This window comes from Petaurus breviceps, unplaced genomic scaffold (genome assembly GCF_028583685.1).
Source record: "Petaurus breviceps papuanus isolate PSGF00001 unplaced genomic scaffold, PetGlider_PUasm1.0 100, whole genome shotgun sequence".
Lineage (NCBI taxonomy): Eukaryota > Metazoa > Chordata > Mammalia > Diprotodontia > Petauridae > Petaurus > Petaurus breviceps.
The window spans coordinates 709324-724373 of record NW_027185573.1 but is presented as its reverse complement, the minus strand read 5'-3'; the positions used below and the strand labels follow the sequence as shown (position 1 = coordinate 724373).

General features: G+C 37.7%; 1 long non-coding RNA gene across 2 annotated transcripts in view; it reads left to right on the top strand.

Annotated features, from left to right (window-relative positions):
* LOC138157335 (uncharacterized) overlaps positions 1 to 211 on the top strand; it is a 6079-nt gene extending 5868 nt beyond the window's left edge. For both annotated transcript variants that reach the window (XR_011167461.1, XR_011167417.1), the window contains exon 2: positions 1 to 211. This exon is cut by the window's left edge and continues 87 nt beyond it. This is a non-coding gene — a long non-coding RNA (uncharacterized lncRNA).
* Positions 212 to 15050: the final 14839 nt, after the last annotated feature.

Below are 15050 nucleotides of genomic sequence, written 5' to 3'. Positions count from 1 at the left end.
GAAGGCATCCCCCCAGACCAGCAGAGGTTGATCTTTGCGGGAAAGCAGCTGGAAGATGGGCGCACCCTGTCTGACTACAACATCCAGAAAGAATCCACTCTGCACTTGGTCCTGCGCTTGAGGGGAGGTGTCTAAATTCCCTCAAGTTTCTTTCAAGCTTTTGAGTAATTTCACTGCACTTTTCTTTCAATAAAGTTGTTGCATTCCCAAATGTTTGTTTTTCTATCTTTTTAGTTTGCTTGTTTAAAATAAGATCTTAACTAGTGGGGTGTTTTTAGGTTGTTAGGGACCTTATTGTTTATTGATAATATTGGAGCAATTTTAGGATGTAAAACTGGTTTAGTTTTAACCATTAGACTTGGAAGTAAATCCAAAGCAAGCACAGAAAAAAGGCAGGCAGATTTGCCATTGAGGTTACTTAAAATTTAAACGTATTCATTTTTGCTTTATTAAAGCTAATGCATTTTAATGGGTCAGTTGCATAAAGATCAGTTTTTGGAAAAAGCATGGTAAAATATAAGTTAGCAGCTTACAAAAGAGAGGTATAAAGATAGGAGGGGAAACACTTGAAGGAAGACCCAAGGCTGTGAGTAGGTAGGTCTGAAAGCATCCTTGAACTCCCAAAGAGGGCAAAAATGAGGTAATGAGGATTAATCACTTTAAAGGAAGGGTAACTAGAATGCTTCAGAGCATATTAGTCTGTTAAGTGGTTGAAATGGTTTAAGTTGGTGTTAAAATGCTATGCTTTATAGCTTAGCTAGAAGAAAAATAATTTGGTCAAGCTTTTTTTTTTGGTGGTGGTGGGGAGAATTCTAAAAGTAACAGCAAGGGGAACATAACCCTGGTTTCATTGCCCAATCAATGTACATTCTTAAAGCCTGGAAAACTACTTAAAAGATTGACCAGTAACCCTTTAGTTTTTAACATTTTTCACATACAAATAATTGGAATTGCACCTCATTCGTTAGTTGTGTAGCAGAGACTTGGTACTTTAATGTAGGGTGTTTGATGTAAAAGGGAGGGTAATTTTTGGTTAGTGTGGTGTATTAGCAAATTAGAGACTGGGAAAACTGAAAATAATAGCCAAATGATAAAACGTATGGGTTAATTTAAACAGTAACCTTATTTTAACTGATAGAAATAGATGAGATTGAATAAACTTGCCATTCTCTAGAGAGTAAGATTCAAAGAACTTTGCAGAGTATATTAAAAGCAAGTATAAGCACTGACAGCAATGCATAAGAGTAAGTAACACACGGTTTGAAACGAGTATAAGTTTGTGGTAAATAAGGTACCCTCATCAAATTTAACTTCATGTGAGCAGGTTGCCCCATGTATGATCGTCTCCAGCACGAGCAGTTGAAAAGTGCTGGTTCTTGAGGTCCCTTCTATATCAGACTAAGTTTATCTGAAATTTTCTTTAGGCAACAGCCACTCACCTGAGCCTGATTAATATATTAGCTGCCTGTTGTGTTTAGTACCAATAACACATTTTAAGTTTTTTAAGAATCTTCAAAGGAAGCAAACATTTAAAGATTTGGTCAAGTTGGTTACCCAAGGTTTATTAGTTTGCACTTAACATTGACTAGCATTGTATGACATGGAATAAGATTTAGGAATGTCATCTGCAATAAGTTTACCATATATTTTACATGTTATAAATCACATTGTGTTAAGTACTGAGCTTTTAACACTACATGAGCTAACAATTGGGAGGTAGGTGCTATTGATCTCCATATTACAAGTTTAGGAAGCAGGTTTAGAAGAGGTGCTTTTACCCAGTCTTGGAATAAGCTTAGTAAATGTGTGAGGAAAGAATTTGAGTCCAGTTTTCTGGACTCGTCTATCCCTTGCAAGACTTGTTAGGGATTTCATTATCCAAAAATATCTACTTACTGCTATCTTTGGATTATGTTGGAGAAAGTTTATTCTTTTGAAGATCCGAAGTACTTGGAATTAGAAGGAATATGTGACTTGTTCGACTTCAATCTGCAGCCCCATTTTCTGGTTTTCCCTTAAACAGCAATTTAAATATATTTAGGAATTGGGTGATATATCTCCAGCCAATTCTCAGGTTAAACAAGAATTGTATGCAGAAGACCTAGGACTGCCAGGAGAGGGAGCTTTTGTCTTACTGATCGTGGCATTTGCAAGTTTCCTGTGTTGTCATGACTGAAAACTGATTTTCTGGTTTACAAAAACAACCCTTAAGGCCAACTAAATTCTTTCCCACACTTAAACTGTGTCATGAGGCTCTTATGAAAGGGCTTTTTTTTTTTTCTGTAAATAGGCTCTTCACTGAATGAAGCCTTTACTACACCAACTATATTGATAGAGAAATGTTTTTGTGAACACTTCAATTTTTCTTTTTCAAATGTGAAATGCTGGTTATGTTTCCTTATAGGAATGACTGCCCCTTGGAAGACATCTTACATTTGTTTCTAGGCCTCTTAAAAAAATCTTTAAAGTTCAATTTTATCCTTGAAAAGCCTGTATTTACATGACTTGTGAAAGACCACTATTTAAACTTGCTGTTCACCATACAGTAGGCCTTTGTGCTAGTTTTTGAAGAGAATACAACACTTAGATATAGTCCTTGTCCATATGCAGTGTGTACATGCTATTGGATGAATGGGACCATAGTAACTGAAGTTATTTGCAATATATGGGATAAAGCTAGGTGAATTGAAAACGGTGTTTTGTGAGGATTAAGATTAAGAATTGATTAAGAATTTTTTTTTTTTTTCTGTTTAAGAAGTTATTAAAGGACTAGGCTTAATAAGGAAGCCTTCATGGAAGAGGTTGCATTTGAATTGGGCTTTAATGAGCAGGATTTCAGAAGGCTCTTGCCTCCTGTGTTTTTGTTTCCCTGCTAGACTAAACTGACAATCAGGTCTTTGTGTCCTTCAGAACCTTCTATGGGACTTGATATATAATAGGTGCTCAGATATTTGTTGATTGATACAATTTTTAATTCAGAGAATCAACTGTAAGTGGTGGTTAGATGGCTACATTAGCATTTATAAGTGATTTGGAAGATTTCTTAGATGTTTTTAGTCTGATTTTTTTTTTACAATTCACTTGAGCTTTTATGTATTGCTGGTTTTCATGAATTTTTTATTAACAAAAAGGGAAAAATAGTTCAAGACTGATTTTGATAAGTATATATAACATTCTGCTCCAGCAGTCCCTCCTTTCCCTTCCAAGTATTAGTTTACCAGGACTAATTGTTACAGTTGCACAAGTTTGGCTTCCTTCTGGTGTTTTTTGAGGGTTTTTTGTTTGTTTGTGGTTTTTTTGCTCTTGTGAATCTTTAAGCTCTGCTTATTTCATGCAACAAGCTAATTTTTCCCATGTTTCTCAGAATTATAAATATTAGTCTTTAAAAGACATAATATTACCTTCACAAACTAGTTTTTCAGCCATACCCTAATAGATAGGCAACTACTGTGTTTCTATTTCTTTGCTGCCACAAAAAGAATTGCTCTGAATGTTTCTGTTGAGTATGGGCCTTGTTTTGACATCCCCTCCCCTTCCCTTTTATGCCCAGTAATAGCAACTCTAGATCCAAGGGTATGAACAATTACTTGTTTTTGCAAAATTCTAAGTTGTTTTTCACATTTGGACCAATTCACAGCTTCATGATGGTGACCATTAGAGCAGTTTATCTGAGTTTTCAGAGTTAGAAAAATGCATTTTGTATTTTTTAGTCATGGTATGTTTTTTTCCTTTTCCCAAGGGATGCATCTAGATTGTCAGGATTTCTTATATTCATAATTTGGTTGAAAAATATGGCTACCTGACACAGTTGTGGGCAGCAAAGCAGTCTTTTATTTATGAATCAATGCCCAAATCTAGGTCATGTTGGCACGCTATGACTGGTATAATTTTGAATATTTGAATTTTTTCCCCCTATTAGATAAGGTATGTAATAGTTTAGAAAAATCTTAAATTAATCTTGATTTCTTACAGGTAAAGAAAGTAAATCTCAGAAATTGGAGCTGCAAGAACTTAAATCAGATTTGTTTGAAGAGTAGGTAAAAGATTTTTATACTTGAATTGCATCAGAAAAAAACTGAGGAAAGGAAAAACAATTTTAAACAATCAACTTGATTACTATCAGGTTTTTGAAATTTTACTTTAAATAAATGTCATTTATATAGCTTTCTTGTTTGCTTTAGAGCACACATCTATAATCTCATTCTCTTAACAGCCTTTTGAGAGGGAGAGGGGAAAAAATATTCACAATTTGCAGCTGAGGAAAAAGGCTTAGATGAAGATGACTTGTAGATTCACATGGTTCTGCTGCAGCTGGGCCTAAAGTGCTTTCTCTACTATATCACAACGTAGCTATTCCTTCAGTAGAAACTTGCTGAGCACCTATCATCTGCATAACTTGTCCTAAGTAATTTCATAATTTATTTGCCTCCTGAGTGCTAAATTTTGTCAGGTTTCATTTTATATATTGGGTGTCTAGCTAGCTTTCAAAAGCAAATGGCCTCTGGTAAATATGAGGTCTATTTTTTTAAAGCATTGTCTTTTAAAAATCTTGCTAAAAACAAAAAACCAAACTTTTGTGTTGTTGTGACAACTCCATTTGTGCATGGTATCTTCTCAGCATGTATGATCAACACAAATATGTGTCATGGAAGGTTGAAGACCTCACAGTACTCTCTGTTGGAGCCAGGCTTTGCATTGGCACAATGGATATAGTTTGCATATAGTCAAGAAAACCTGGCTTGGAGTTGGCCTTTTGACACTGTGACCAAGAGCCTAACTTCTCGTAGCCTCAGTTTATTAATTTGTAAAATGGAATATTTCCCAGGGTTATGGTGAGGCTCCAACTAGGTAATAAATACAAGATACTGTAAAGTTGAAAGCAGGAGCTATGTAAATGTTAGCTCCTCTGGCACTGCCCAATCATGGATTAAAGTGCCTTGAAGTTTAGATCTTTGCATCGAAGACAGGGAAACTATCTTATCTAGGAGGAGTTTTGCTTGCTATTTGAATTATCACTGTTTCAAAGGTAAAATGCTACTACTTGTCAATTATCTTTTTATGATTAGACAAATCAGCCTTGTCTTGTGTTGGAATGACATTATTGCCCATGAAAAATTACCTGGGTTCAATCCTGCCTGTGTTATATAATGTTAAGTGCTTACTATGTGCTAGTTGCTGTACAGTTGTTATCTCACTTGATCTTCACAACAACCCTGGGAGGTAAAGGCTCTTATCCCCATTTTACAGATGAGGAAACTGAGGCAAATTGGTTAAGTGATTTGCATAGTCATACAGTTAGGAAATGTCTGGGGTCAAATTTGAACTCAGAACTAGCACTCTATCCATTACACCATCTTGCTGCCTTATTACCTGGGGGATTGTGGGCACATCAATCTTTGGGCCTCAGTTTCCTCATCTGTAAAATGAGGTTGTCTTTGATGGCTTCAAAAGTACCTGTCAGCCCTAAATCTGTGACCCTGGATTGCTTCACTATGAATCCTATGGAGGATCTAAGGATGCTTTATGTTTTACGTGCCTGACTAGTACTAGCAAACAAATCTTGATTATTCAGAAACGGACACTCCCATAAATGGAAGGCCTGCTGCCCAATGTGTAGTAATGTTAAAGGGTTCAGGTGAATCATGGTTTGGACTTCAGTTTGATAAAAACAACCCCCTTCCCTGATGACATTTGCAGGCTTTTCGTCACTCTTGACCATGGGTCGTTTGCTGCTGTTCTGTTTTCCAGGAGAGTTTAGGAGGTGCAGTCTTTGGAAGCAAAGTACTTTTTTAGGTCAGATGCACATATAAGAGTTTGTCTAGATTGCCCCCTCACCAGGGGCAATTGTTCCAGAAAAAAATCCAAATAATATCTCATTTCTTTCTTCATGTTTCTTTTAAAAAGAAGGAAAAAATGTCAAACTTAGATTTAAAAAAAACTTTCTTTGGAAGGAGGCAAAATAAATTCCAACTTCAAGACAATCATAATTTTTCCTCACTGAATTGAAAGCAACTTTTTAACCTCCTTTAAACTTGTATGTAACTCATTCTATATCACATTCCAAAGGGGAGAAAAATTGAACTTTTTTCCCCTCAATTTCTGGTACTTTGCCCTCCTAGACGGAATCTAATGTTTGTGTTTGATTGCTTCACCTGTAATTTGTATTGTGTTGTTATTGCTAATAATTAGCTACTGTGGCTAAAGAGTGAAAGGTAAAGTTGGTCCTGAAGTACTCTGATAAACCTTAAGGGTGACTGCTTCTTGTTCTCCAATGATACTGTATAATTTAGGTAATTGGCTTGGCATTTTTATAATTGGTTTATCATCTGAACATATAGCTGTTGATTAAATTCTAAGCAATCCTTAAAGATTAAGGGACAAATGGTTTACGGTGCCTCGTGTCATGAACTGCCCATTTGTTCTTTGAATCAAAGTTCTGTATTCTAGCAAGGTAGGCTTTAACATTAGCTGAGGAGAGGCTGATACATTGGGTTAGGGTGTCTAGTTAGGAACCTATGAAGCCTTTTTTGGTTTGTTGTTTTGTTTTTTTTTAGTGAGGCGACTTCTACAGAGGGGAAGACACTGGATTTGTAGTTGAGGAACTGGCTGCTATACAGCCTGCTTTTACCTTGAACAATTAATTTCCCCTCAGTAGGTCTCAGTTTCCTCATGTAAAATCAGAGAATTGAACTAAATCCTCTCTTAAGATCCCCTACATCTCAGATATGTGATCTTATGACAAACTCTTTGGACATGGATTGTGGCCTTTTTCCCCCTGGTTAACATTCTAAAATGAATGGCATGTTTCACTAGGGGGAGCATGAACCTGGTACAACATAGCACAGCTCTGAGCAAATCGTTTTTATGGTGGAAGTCACTGGGGTTACCTTTGTATATGAAGAACAGGGCAGGTTTTTGTTTTTTCAGTTTGTCCCTGTATGGAAAACCTCTGAAATACAATATGATCTTGGTGCTTTCTGAGCTGTTTATTGAGCAGTGTCCGTTATGCTTTGAACAAGGAGAGCCAAAGATACAGGACTGTGGGGTTCTCTTAAGTTGGGTATAACAGAAAAAGAAAGAAGTCTGTTCCAGACACTCGACTAAGAACTTAACAAACATTATCTCATTTGATCCTTACAAGCCTGGGAGGTAGGTGCTATTGTTACCCTCATTTTATAGATGAGGAAACTGAGGCAGATAGCTATTAAATGACTCATCTAGGGTCACAGTACCTGAGGCTGGATTTGAACTCAAGTTTTTTTCTCTAGGTACAGTGCTCTATCCACTATAACTAGTGATTTTAAAAAGCATAAAGAGATAGAAAAGGTAAAGTTTGATCAGTAAGCAAGGTTTGAAATACAGAAGAATGAAGCTAATTTATTGCCTTAAATTTTTTTTCTTTAATTTTGGCTTCCTAAAACCATTGACTTTTAGACTTGGTTTGTACCTTTGAGATAAATTAATTGAATCATTAGAGGAAACTGAGGCCATAAGAAGTGACTTTACCATGATCTCACAGTTAAGAAATAATGGCAGAATCAGGATTTGAAGCTAACTAGGTTGTACATTTCTGGCAGGAATTGTAGAATTAGGTGAAGGGTGGAGCAGTATGGAATATGGCTATGAAAAGTTAGATTAGAGCCAGATTGTGGAGAGCCTAAAATGCCCCTGAGTAATTTGTAGTTAGAACCAAGGGAGAACCATTGATGGGCTAAGAGTAATGGAATGATATGATCATATCTGGTTAAGATTATTTTGGCATTTCTGTGGAGGATGGATTGTAGAGGAAAAAACCTCAAGGAAAGGTGAACAATTTTGTTTCAGGTGAGGCCTATGTAGAGATAGGCAGTCAAGTTTTAGAGATGTAGAGATAGGATTAGCATAGAGATAGTGGCTAGGTCACTGCTTTGTTGTGTTAGATAATGGAGAGGGAAGAAAAGGGTGGTAGCAAGGTGATATACTTGGGTGACTGTTGAGGTGCTCTCAACAAATTAGGGACATCGGAGGAGGCCAGGTTTGGGGGGGGAGGGGAAAGATGATGAGTTTAGTTTTGATTGTGTTTAGTTTGATATATTAAGAAATTCAACAGGCAGTTAGATCAGGGTTAGTCACATAGATTTGGCCCAGAACAGAATTTAGGGGGGGAAAGGAGGGATATCCCTGCTTTGGTTACAGAGATACATGATAATCTAGCTAAGGAGAACCCTTGAGGGCAGCCAGGAGAGAGCAGTATCATTATCAGCTGACCCAAATTTTTTTTTCCTGTCCTAGAGAGCTAGCTGTATAATGTAAATTTTGAATCTGTGTTTTAAAAGAATATTGTTTTGGAAAACTTTAAAAGTTAGTTAAATTCACAGGTTAAATGAGACTTTTGAGTTGATGTGGATTTTTATTTATTCCTGAAGTTCTTTTTTAATTCTTGATAGAAAATGTAGATTTAGGTTTTTTGCAACATTGAAATTGAGAAATAGGAGGTCTTGGCTATCTATAATGGGAAGGGCACGAAGGTACAGTCTTTTTGTACTATATAATGTGGATTTGCAATATTCAAGCTCACCTATCACAGCTGAGAACCAGAAAGAAGGCAAAAAAGGTCTTTGAGCAGACAAAATTCACAAAGTCCACACATGAAGGCTTGTGCACTTAAAGGAAGGCCTTTCAGGTCTCTTAGAACCTTTCTTTGTAGTTTTAAAAATTTCTACATATTTTAATCAATGCCTTTCGTTTTTACATCACTTCTTTGCCTGAATACATTCTTCTGTTTCTCCTTTATCTAGCTCTATAATAGGCAGGAAAAAAAAAAAAGTTTAGCAAAACCAACCCAACACTGGGGTGGCTAGGTAGCGCAGTGAATAGAGCACTGGCTCTGGAGTGAGGAGGACCTGAGTTCAAATGTGGCCTCAGACACTTAACACAAAACTAGCCATGTGACCTTGGGCAAGTCACTTAACCCCAATTGCCCCTCCAAAAAAACTAAACCAAAAAAACCCAACCCAACATGTTGACCTTCTTTTCCAGCTTATATGCAGTATTCCACACCCATAGTTAACAATGTTAGCAGCGAATGTCAGTGAGGGAGATACATTTTCTTATCTCTTCTCCAAGGCTAAGCTTGGTAGTCTGGTTTTCCACCTTATAGAATATTAGAAAGAAGGAGAAGGGCTAGTGGAGATGGACAAACTGATAGTGTCCAGAAGTGATGGACGCCAACGTGGTAAGGAGGCTAGACAAAACTGGGAAAAGAGCCAAGAACTCTTAAGTACATCTCTTGGGATTATTTTGTGTAGGGAAAACCTGCACATTTTGACAGGTCTTAAGGGTATTACAATTATAATAGTATAATAATAGTCCTTGATAGTGACCACACTGCTCCCCAAGAAAAGTAACACATTTTTTAAACCAAAGTTATTTCCTAAAATATTGCCCCTATCTCCTACCAAAAAAAAAAAAAATCCAGAAAACTAACAAAATTCCTTTGAATAACAGTACATACAATTTATTGAAAGGAGGGAAGTGTATATTTTTGGGATAAATATTGGTTTGGCTTTTTCATGTTTCCATTTACACTACTATAGTTGTCCGTGTTATGGGTTCTATACCCTTTGCATTAGTTTATTCAAAATACCCCCAGTTTTCTCTGACTCGTTGCACTCATTGTTTCTTGGCACAACAATCTATCACGTTCATTTGGCATAATTTATTGAGCCATTTCTCCAGTTTGAAGGGCACTTTCCATTTCTTTGATATAACAAAAAGGCCTACTATTAATATTTTTGTACATACAGATTCTTTACCTTTTTATGTCTTTGGGAGTATAAACCTGGTAAGATAAATTGGGTTAAAGAGTATGCATGGTTTAATGACTTTGGGAGCATAATTCCACATTGCTTTCCAGAAGAGCTAAACCAACTCAAAGCGTTTCAAAATCAATGGCTTGCAATCTCTCTGTGGGACAGAAACTAGAATGCATCAGTGTGCCTGTCCTCCCATAGCCCATTCAACAGTGGTAATTTTCCTTCCCTGTTATCTTTGCCAATCTGATAGTTGGAAGGTAGAGCCCCAGAATTGCTTTAATTTGCATTTCTCTAATTATTAGTGATTTGGAAAATTTTGTTCCATGTGGCTATCTATAATTTGAATTTTTTTCCTTTAAGAACTACTTGTTCAAATATCTGATCATTTATCTATTGACATCTTGTTTTTCCATATTTGAATTGGTTCCCTGCATATCTTGGATACTGCATCTTTATAAGAGAAATTTGGCTTTTCCCTTATTGAACCATTTCCCTTTCATTTAGTTTCATAAAACTTTTGGGCAGGCTGTATTGCAACATTACCAGCTAAGTACTTTGGGGACTATTCTGCAAGGTGGGAATTTAAAATGAGAAAGGGACTTGGATCAGGAAAGGGGAGAGGATTCTTATGACCCTGGCACCATCAAGTCCAACAGTACCAAGCATAGTGCCCAATCAGATAGGCTTCTTATTTGATTAATATCTGATTGTGATTAATATTTAGTGGCTGGAATCTTGCCCTCCATAAACTAAATGAGGGTTTAGCTGTTTTCTATCCTGGCCCCAACAAACTCCTGCAAGAAGAAAAAACCAAAATATCCAGGAGGCAGGTGGCATTTTTACTAAATTGATCTAGGCTAAAGGCCATTGAGTTATGAAGTGATTGTCACTCTTTATGCCAAGGAATTGGCATTGATCACGCCTAGATTTAGATGATTTAGAGAAGGAAAGGAGTTTAGAGGACATCTTGTCTAACTTTCCCCTCCATTTTGTGGATTACAAAATCTCTACAGCCCAGAACTGAGGTGCTACTATTTGAAACCAAGTTCCCTGACTCCAGAAGGAAATCTTCTGCCTCTAGATCATAACTATAGATCCCTTGCAGGAACAGATCATAGAGTTAAAAGCAAGAGACACTTTAGAGACCATTTAGTTCAAGGGTTTTTATTTTTGCTTTTCGGAGGGGGGAGGGTAGGGCAATTAGGGGTAAGTGACTTGCCCAAAGTCACATGGCTAGTTTTTGTGTCAAGTGTCTGAGGCTGGATTTGAACTCAGGTTGTCCTGACTCCAGGGTCAGCACTCTATTCACTGTGCCACCTAGCCACCCCAGTTCAAGGGTTCTTAATCTTTTTGTGTGTCCTTTTTCAGAATCATGTTTTTAAATAGTTAAAGGAAATATTAAATTCTACTTAGAGGTTAGTGAAAATTAAAAAATTCTCATAAAGGTTTGTGGACCCCCTGAAATATTTCAAAGTGTCTGTGGATCCCAGGTTAAAAATTCCTGATTTACAGGATTGTGGGAAGATGGTAGAATAAGGCAGTAAATTACTCGGCTCTCCCAAGTATACCTCCAAAAAACTTAATGCCTTGTTATTGGGTAACACAGTGGCCCAGCCTAAGACAACTTGCCAGGACATTAGGAAAGATCTGACCTACCAGAATGGTGGTCTGGCCAGAGTGAAGTATAGATACTGTTAGGTCAACAAACAGTAAGCCTTGGAGGCAGCTGTGTCTTGGCAGCGAGGCTTTGCAATCTTACCCCACAGACAGTAAAGGGGGTTGGCAGTTGATCAGGGGAAGACTGTTGGCACTGGATGCACAAGGCCCAGGTGGTCCAGAGCTGGGTCTATGGGGGAGGAGGATGGATCACATGCAGGTGAATGTGGTTGCAGAGGGGCAGGGCTCTGTTTACCATTTTAGGATGGAGAGGACTGGTTGTGGTCACTCAAAGGAGACTAGAGTCCCTGGTTTCAGTTCCAGGACTGAGCAGGAGACACACAGACACTTGTGTTCACAGGAGAATAGAGGTTGGTTGTATTTTTCCTTCAGGGGTGGAGAGAAGTACTTGAGGTTGATGTTAAACCAAGGTTTAAGCTGGAGGAGCAGGGACCACACCTGGCCTTGGATCATAGCACATGAGAAGAACCAAAAAGTCAAAGACCCTCAGATAGAGTTTTGAAAACAAAAATATGAAAAAACTGAATCCCCCACACCCTGAGAGCAGAGTCTGATCCTAACATAAAATTAACAGCCAAGAAATAGACTGTTAAAAAGCAAAAGAGTGAATGATAGAAAAAGAACCTGACCATAGATCGTTACTATAGCGATAGAGAAGCTCAGGGTTCAAATTCAGAAGAATACAATGAAGTAAAAACTGCTACTTGTAAAGCTTCAAAGAAAAATATAAAATGGTCACAAGTCTATAAAGAGTTCTTAAAAGAGCTTTAAAAAGACCTTTAAAAATCAAATAAGAGAGGTAGAGGGAAAATTAGGAAAAGAAATAAGGTTAATGTTAGAAAATCAAGAAAATTATGAAAATAAAGTCAGCCAGTTAGAAAAAGAGGTCTGAAAACTTACTAAAGAAAGTAACTCCTTAAAAATTAGAATTGGACAAGGAGAAGCTAATGATTCCACAAAACACCAAGGCATAATAAAACAAAATCAAAAGAATGAAAAGTAGAAGAGAACATGAAATATTTCAATGGAAAAATAACTGACCTAGAAAATGTATCAAAGACAGATAATATACAAGGCAGAAGTCTACAGTATAATGCAGTAGAAGTTCCTGATGATACTATAACATTATGTTTAGCTCTCCTCTTCTAGCCTAGAGCAGAATTTATAGTGAAAGCAGAAGGGCTCTATTCACTTATTTCCCAGTTGTTGTAAGAATCTGACCACAGTAGTCTTTGAGACTTTTCTTGGAGAAGAAGCTACCCATTCACCAAAGTTGGCAGCTAGGGTATTCCACAAGTCTTTTGGGGGCAGGGAGGGAGGGGGAGTTTTCTGAATGATTCATTGTGTAAACCTTTGCCTCATAAATTCCTCATAAGTTGGCAGAGTTCAATAGTAAATATGAAAATATGAAGTGTTCTCCTTGAAGGGAAACATCTTGTTCAGAAACAGCTCTGAGGATCTTGTCATTCAGGTCTGAAAAAGTGCAGGTCCCCCCAAAAAGCAGAAGCATCACAGGATTTCAGAGCCAGAAGGGACCCTGTCTTATTCAACACCCTCATTTAAGTGAGGAGAAAAGATGCTGGCGGGGAGGGGGTGCTAAGAAAGTAGAAGGGATTTACTCAAGTTTACAGGAACATAGACATGAACCCAACCCATACTAGACGAGGAATCCCAAATCTGCAACAAGTTAGTAACCAATTTCTGCTTGAAACACTCCCTGATGACTGAGAACTCTTGCTTTTGTCCTTTATTCTCAAAGTGGATCATGGCATCAGGGAGGTGATGAATTGGACTTAAGTGAGGCAGGGCTGTGCATAGAAGTTTGGTCTCAGCTCTGTCTTCCCTTCCACTCCCACTGAGTGCTATCTAAACCAGATTAAAATGTGATTGGGAACCTTTTTTAACAAAATAAATAAAAATACAATAGGAAATAGATAATGTTTACATGTGGTTTTCTAAATCAGTGTGTGGCCCCAGCAGGGATCCTTATGTATAGTAAGTGGCCTTCATTCCTTTTTGAGTTTAACACTAGTGCTATAAAACATGAATAACTTTCTATGAGTGTTTCCCATTAAGCCCAAGGTAGGGATTGGAAGGAGGGATCATACAGTCCACAGGAGCTTGGTGGGCAGTGATGGTGCCTTTCACCAGTACTGTCCACATCTATATTCCAGTTAGGTGACTTTTTCCATGAGCAGATCCTTCTTTCTGCCTTGTCTCCATGCCTTAGAAACTCTAGTTTTTTTCTTGGTTCCGCTCAAGCACCACTTTATACATGAATATTTTCTCGATTTCCACCACCCCAAACACCTTTGTATTTATTTCTTATTTATATGCCATTTGGCAGGGACCTTTCCTTTTGTCTTTGTATACATCCAATGCTAATCCTAGGCATATAGGATTTAATAAATTATTATTAAGTGTTTTAGGTCTACAGCTGGAAGAGACTTTGGAGACCATATAGTCTGATGAGGAAACACAGTAGGTGAACTTGTCTGGGGTTGCATAGGTAGTAGGTGAATTGTTTTTTTGGGGGGAGGAAGGGGATCTGAACCTAAGTTCTCTGACTTCAGAGTGAGCCCTCTTTCCAGGCTGCCTCAAGGCTAGCAAAGTGTGCAACCTGGAAATCTTGTTGATAAACTCTCCCAGGGGTCCCAGTTTTCTGCTTCTGGTTTCTTTGGTCAGGCTTCCCGCCTTTCCTGCCCTCCAACCCCACCCTTATCAGCTGCTCTAGGGTTTCCTGGCCTGTCTTGTATTAGATCAAAGGCCAGCTCTTGCGGTCAACTTCCTTATAGCTATTTCCTCTGGACTCTCAGTAGGGCTATTTTTTTTTTTAATTAAAGGGATAAAGCATTATTTGTAGCAAACTTTTTTTAGTTGAAAATTCAACTATTGTTTAAATATTGGCACTTAGTAAAACAATATACTTCCCAAACAAATCCCTTTACAAAGTACATTTCCTGAGAAAACAGTCGTTATTAACATAAAGGTGACAATGCTTCTCTTAATTCTGGCAGTATAGTAAACAAGGACGGTTAAGTGTTTGACCACAGTGGTGTTTTCTCTCCATACTGACTGCTGCTGCCATTTTTTGTATGTTAGTGTTTGGGCATCATGCCCCAAGACTTCCCATGCCTCTGTGAATTCTTCATATTTCCTACTCTGCTAGTGCGGTAAGATTCCATTCCATTCTCTTGTTGGCCCAGTCAGTTTTTTAATTACTGGGCACATCTTACTTACAGCTTTTGGTTATCACAAATAATGCTCAATGAATGAACATTTTTGTACATGTCTCTTCTTGCTGTCAGTAATCTTGAGATATAGCCTCAGAAGAAATTTTTTCTCTAGAAGTTCACAGAACTTTTGAGTGGGAAGGAACTTTTAAAGAGTTTTCTAGTACAATCTATACCTAAAAAGTCTCAACTACACCAGACAAGCTGTCATCCAACCTTTGCTCAAAGCCTCCCAGAGGGAGAACCCATGATCTCCCAAAGTGGACCATTTCATCTTGGAATAGCTCTAAATGTTAACATATCTTTTCTGATATCAAAGCTTAAATTTGTCTCTAACTTCCCGTCA